Source organism: Muscardinus avellanarius, assembly GCF_963383645.1.
Source record: "Muscardinus avellanarius genome assembly, chromosome: 5".
Lineage (NCBI taxonomy): Eukaryota > Metazoa > Chordata > Mammalia > Rodentia > Gliridae > Muscardinus > Muscardinus avellanarius.
Genome location: NC_137790.1, coordinates 117,897,631 through 117,904,714, shown reverse-complemented (window position 1 = coordinate 117,904,714; position 7,084 = coordinate 117,897,631).

Genomic DNA, 7,084 nt, shown 5'->3' with positions numbered 1-7,084 from the left:
GAGAGATCCTATTTCAAAATTAAAAATTAAAATTAAAATATAGCTGGGGATGTAGCTCAGAGGTAGAAGGGCCCTAGGTTCAATTCCCAGTATCCATCATCCCCCCCAAAAAAATTGAAGAAAAGGGAACTTGTGGTTCTTCAATAAGAGGAATTGGAGGCCTATTGATTATAGTGTGAAACATATAAATTATAATTAGAAAAGCTGAGAGTTACAAAATCACAACCCCAAAGAAAGAAAGGTCTTAATTTTTATCAGAGTTCATTATTCAGGGAGCTAAAGATGTGATGGCATTTTGAGATAGGAAAGTCTTCCTACTGAATGGTATTGGTATTATCTACATTCCTTTCATAAACCCAGCTGTAATGTATTCTTTCTGGGAAACTCCTATAAAAATATGACACAATGAATAAATGGGCCATCTGTTAAAAATGTATCTCATTTCTAATGATGACTCAGCTAAACATTCAGGATCAGGACTATTGTGGAAAGATAATAATCGCTGTGGATAAGTCAACATTTCATGCACACACACACAGGACTAAAGAAAAACAAAAGCATGAGCCTAGCCTTGGACTAACCAAAACTGACATCTATTTTTCCAGATTATTTTCCTTCAGTTATATGCATGTGAATACATATTTGTATGTATATCATAAATTGGGCTGATATATGGTCTCATCCGGACTTTCTGTAGTATATACAATATGTCTTATTTTCTTAATGATATAAGATATATGAACAATATCACTGAAAGAGAAAAGAAAAACATAAGTCTATTGGTATTGCTCTATAGGAAAGACTGACAAAACAATAAACAGTTTGATATGAAAATACAGAAAAAGAGTAAAAAAGAAATAACTGGCTCTTGATTTCCATTAGAGATAATCATGGTGTTTCAGGGAAGTTTAGCTTATGAGTTTGAAACAGATAAAACCTGATTTTCCTTTCAATACGAAGATAATTCAAGTTTATCCCTTAAGTTGCTGCCAAATCTTTACCCTGCAACATTCCCTGCTCAGAAGTTATCAGAAAATATTCAACATGGCCAATGGCATGAGTGTGTCATATTTTAATGTGGTACTAAGTTAAATTTAGAAAAAATAAACATAAAATAATTAGCATATAAGCTATAAAAGCTAAAGAGATTTTTATTCTGAATTCACTAACAAGAAAATAATGAGAAGAAAGGAAACCAAATAATGTTATTTGTATGTAGGAATGAATTGCTCTGAATCTCATTGTCATATCCAGTTACAATGCTGTGATAACATGTGAAAGGAAATAAAATAGAATGATGAAATAATCAAGACAATAAACACAAGGAATAAGTGTTTAAAATTTACTCATAATCTGTGGAAGAAACTAAGAATATTAAACCAAAAAGGAGAGTAAAAAATACTTATTGATTTTTTATAATATAAGGAAGACATAAAGACAAACTTGAAATAGACAAGTAAACACTGAGAACTTATACCTAGTTGTTCTTTCAAGAAGGGCAAGTTAAGATAAGTGGTTTAGGGTGTAATCGTTATTTATGGCTATTACTACGATAGTTGTAAAAAATAAAGGCAAATATTTAGTTTATATGTACTGTGTCAAGTCCACAGAACTTGACATTTTTTTTCTAATTTAATCTTTAACAACAAGAAAAAGATCAATTTTCTCCTTGAGAGCCAGGGTTTTATGGAAATGAAAAAGAATATAAGGAAAGATAAAGGTGTTGAGACAGAGGCAAAAATCATAAACGTCAAGAGAAAAATAAAGTGAGTTAAATACAAGGAGATGTCAAAGTAATTTAATATTCTCACACTAGAACCTTCTAAGTTTGATGAGAATAAATACAAAAAAAAATAAAATAAAAATCACATCAAGAGGCTATGGGAAATAAAACTACAGCAGAGTTAAGAGGCCAGGCAGACAACTTTATAAGAATCCACAAACTGCTAATTAAAGACAACATTGGCAAACATGGCATTTCTCTTAAAAAAAAAAAAATAAGTACACAAGGATAAAGAGATTCCTAATGATGGATTGATGAATGCATCTTCGAAAGGATTTGGGATCCAGATGGCTGAGATTAACTGGAAGAGTCCCAAGACAGGAGCTGGGAGAAGCAGGCAAGATGGAGATTTAAATAAAAATCAATTGGGTATTATTAAGAGGATAAAAAAGACCCAAAAGTTCTAGTCATGGGGTAAAGTCCTTCTGGGAGAGCCTAAAAATGAGCAGTGCAGACAGGAAGATGTGCCAAGTGGGAAAAACACAAGACAGAGAAGGAAGAGGAGGCAGGAAGAGTGAAAGAGAAAGTAAACATAGGAAGTTGATTTTTTTGTGTGTGTGGTACTGTGGTTCCTGGAAGCGCCCTTCTACCTCCAGGCTACACTCCCAAACCTATGTTATATCTTTTATTTGATCCCGCCCTCGCTGGCCCCAGCACCAGCTTCACCACTCAGCAGGCTCTGATCCCGGCCTCGCTGGCCCCAGCCCTGGCCTCACCCCTTGGCAGGCTCCTATCCCAGCCCTGGAGGCCCCTGCACAGACCTTTCCTCATGGCAGGCTCTGATCCTGGCCTTGCTGGCCCCAGCACCGGCCTCACCCCTCGGCAGGTTCTGATCCCGGCCTCAGAGGCCTTATATCTTTTATTTGGAAACAGGGTCTCAAGCCAGCGCGGCTGACTTTGAACCTGTGCGATCCTCCTGTCTCCTCCTCCCAAGCACGGGGATTACAAGCGTGCGCCACCACGCCCAGCAAAACTGATTTATTTTAAAGCCCTGCAAACTGTTGGTTAAAGGCAGAGTAGAAGATGCATGTGTACATAGCACTTTCAAGTACCGTCTTCAGCAGTAAATATAGAATAATAAAATATTGCATATGAAAAAACGAGCATGAAGACACAAATACACTTCCATTTGCTAAATTCTAGATTTTATAAGCGAATGAGTTCCATTAGGCTCAAGGTTGTAAAGGTGTCAGTGTTGTTCCAATGCTTTCCTGCAATCGTAGGAAGCAGAGAAGATGTGTAAGATGCACACAGTTGGTCCTCTCTGGTCTTTTCTCCTGGGGCATGAAGCCACCTAAGATGGAATGGTTTCTCTCATTCTTGCCAAGTAGAAGACCCTCAGTGTTCTTCACCATCATGATACTCACTCTTTCTCAATAATGGAATCCCAATATTATTATGCTTTTTGAGTGTGTGCTTCATAGCTGTTAAAGACACCAGGACTTCACAGTTAGTGTAAAACTCTGAGAAAATAATGGAAGTTTCTCTTTTCTCCTCATAAGAGAGAGTGTGCCAACAGTGACCTAAGAACTCTCCAGTTTTACCCAGTGACCCTTAACTTTGCTTCTCTAAAATTAGCAGTTTAAATTCCCAGTGTAGTTCATAACTTGTCTGCTAACTTGTCTGCCTCTTCTCCTATGAAATTATTATTTTAAATATAGTTAAAAATAAGGTATTTAACTACAAGTTTAGATGACTTACAGGAATGATACAATGAACGTTGTCTAAAAACAAAGCCCTTGATATACAAACATCAACAAGGCTGTAAAGAACAGAACCAGTACTGGGTTCTAGCATAGTTCTCCCACTGCTGGCCATGAGCTCTTAGCTTCTTCATGCAGTTTCTTTGTATGTAAATTGGGAGTATTCATTTCTAGATCTACTCATCTCTTGAGATATAAAATAGATCTGGGAATGTAGCCCCTGGGTCCCACCCCCAGCACCACACACACACACACACACACACACACACACACACACACACACACAAAAAAAAAAAAAAAAAAAAAAAAAAAAAAAAAAAACGTAAAAAGAAATGTATGATGGACCTCCACCTCCACTTTGATCTCTTTGAAAGAACCGATGCCACACAAATTTAAATACGAGTTGTTTTAAAACTTTGTTCTTTGCAACAAAGCTGGTTAGGTAGTAGAAACTGTATGGCCAGTCAATTATGAACCTTTTATATAGCATCTAAAGATAAAAGTAGTACCTAAGTACTTGATTTTATTATTTACTATATAAATACTTAATAGCATGGAATCTGAGTTATCTTATTATAGGCTACTTCTTGTAATATAAAGCAACAGAAAAATAGATAATATAAACCTGTATACAACAAACACGGTTTTCAATCTTTTCTTTTTCTTAAAATATGACTTTCATCATGTTTTCTGTGCTCAAAGAACTTAATACTTTTCTCCCTACTTCATTAAGATTTTCTCAAGTTTCTTTATATATTATATATATAAATTATATATTTATATTATATAGTATATATAAATTATATATAATAAATCATATTATATGTAATATATATAATAGCTCCAAGTCTTTCTTTCGAAGCCCTTCTCTCAAGGTAATATAATTTATTACCCAAATATTGTATAACATGCTGACTTCGATCTTTCCTCATGATATTTACCATCTTCATTAACTTCTCTGTCTTTTCAAATGTATTCATCATTTAAACTGAAAATTCTGACACAATGAAAGAATATATATATGCATATATTTGTTTATATGTTATGATTTATATTTGTACAAATATGTAAATATTAATATTTATATTTGTTCATTTGTATACTTTTGAACTTTCCTATAACATAAAAAGCTTTGATAATCATGAGATATTTTTATGTGCCTAAACTCTCCCCCCATTTGTCTGATGTGAAGCTTCTGCTTTATAATTAGTATGCCTAGTATAATTTATCTGCTGTTTTCTAATTTGTAGTATTTTGAATACTAAATGACTCTTCAAATTTTATTCATTGTCCTGATGAAAAGTGAAAATAAGTTTTTGATAGTGGAATTGCAGTTTTTTTCATGGAATAATTCTACTTTTTTTTCCCTATAATCTATAGAGTTGGTTTTGTTTTGGTTTTGGCACTGGGAGTTGAACACAGAGGCATTCTACCTCTGAGCTACAACCCCAGCTCTATTTTTTTTAATTCTTTACTTTGAAATAGGGTGTCACTGAGTTGAAGAGGGCCTCACTAAGTAGCTGAAGCTGGCCATGAACCTGTGATCCTCCCGCCTCCCAAGTACTGGAGTTACAAACATGCACCACCATGCCAGGCATCTGTGGAGTTTTCAAGACTATTGTGGCAGTAAAAAATTATAATGAAAGAGTTCAAAATAAGATGTATATTGTATTTAACATATATTTTATTTTGTTTTGTGAGAAAATACATTATTTATCCAATAGGTATTTATGGAAAACAGTAATATGTGAAAAGTTAAAGGCTATATATTTTTTCTGAACTCTAATGAACTTAAAATAATTAAATTTTAACTGAAATACTAATGTCCATTTTAAATGAAAATAAAATCTTCAGAAACTTATTTTTAAATAAGTAGAAGAAAAGCACATGGTAATGACAGTGAGAAGAATCATAAGTAATAATGTATTCAGAAAAATATTGTGAGCAAATCTAGCTACCAAAGAAGTTAAATTAACAATAAAACATCTTCCAATAGACAAAGCACCAAGCCTAGACAGATTTACCAGTGAACTATTCTTAACATTTAAGAAAGACATATAGTTTTCCTCATAGAATTCTTGCATATATTTTGTTAGATTTATACTTAATATCATTTTAAGGAGGTGCTAACTAAGATAAAAATATGGTGGTTAACTCTCCATAATCTCCAGAAGATAGAAACAGAAGGGATTCTTCCTAACTCATTCTAAGAGAATGACATAAGTATGAAAATCAGAAAAAAGACATTATAAGGAAAAGACAGATAAATATCAAAAAATCCTCAACAAACTATTAGCAAATAAAATTCAATAAAGTCTAATTATACAACACAATAAATGAGGTTTGTCAAAACATTAAAAATTGTTTAGCATACAAAAATTAACAAATATAATCCATGGCAGGCTAATATAATCCAAATATATAAAACAAACAAATATATAAAACAAATATAATCCATGGCCGCCTAAAGAAGAAAAACACATGGTTATATCAACAGATGCAAAATGGAGTTTAAAACTAGGAATTATTTTGTTTACCTTTGAACAAAGACTATTTCATTTCTTCTTTCCCAACCTATAAACCTTTTTATTATTTCCTTTCCTTGGCTAATTGCATTAGGGAAGCAATAATAAAACTGTCTTTGTTCAGAGATGACATGATCATCCATGTAGGAAAAAAATCTTGGAACTAATCAGCAATTATGTCAAGGTTAGAGGATACAAAGTTAACATGCAAAATCCAAGGGCTTTCTAATACACTAGAAATGAACAAGTAGAAAATATTTTTGTCTTAGTTAGCACCTCCTTAAAATGATATTAAGTATAAATCTAACAAAATATATGCAAGAATTCTATGAGGAAAACTATAAAATTCTGAAAAAAGAAACCTATAAATGGATATTCCTTTATCCTAAATAACAAGTTCTATAACCATTACTAAATATTAAAATAATACTAAAAGAACTTTGAAAGACTGAAAGTCCACTCCACCTCTCAGGTAGAAAGATTTAAACAAGGGGCTGCTATTTTGACTCCCAGTTTTTTAGCAATATGTTTTTTATGTACTTGCTTGAATGAGTGGCTCTGGCTAAAAAAAAAAAAAAAAAAAAAAAAAATAGGTTTTCTTTTTTAATTTAAGCCTCTAGTGGATTTTTTAAAGCAATGTTATTACACAGTGTGGAGAAAGTAATTTTATATCTGATGATTTAATATTCAACAGTGACTCAAGGGTCAGTCATCATGAATGTCAACTTTAGTTATATAAATAAAAACTGTGTAAGAGAGTGTAATAGATCTGTATCTAATATAGGACATATGTAAGAAAAAACCTCATATTTTCTTTTCTAAGTTATTCATCTACTTTTATATTCTCACATTACAGAAAAATAGGTTTCTGAAAAAATATTTTAATTAATTATTGATGGAAAATCTAAGTTAAAAGAGACTCGTTTTGATATTTCTTAAAGCTAGAATAATTTTCATTATTATGAATCATTATAATATATCTTATTATCAACTATGCATGTAGTGTTTACAACTGCAAGCCATATGCCACTTTTACTACATTGAATACACAGCTTAATACAGTTTTATATTTT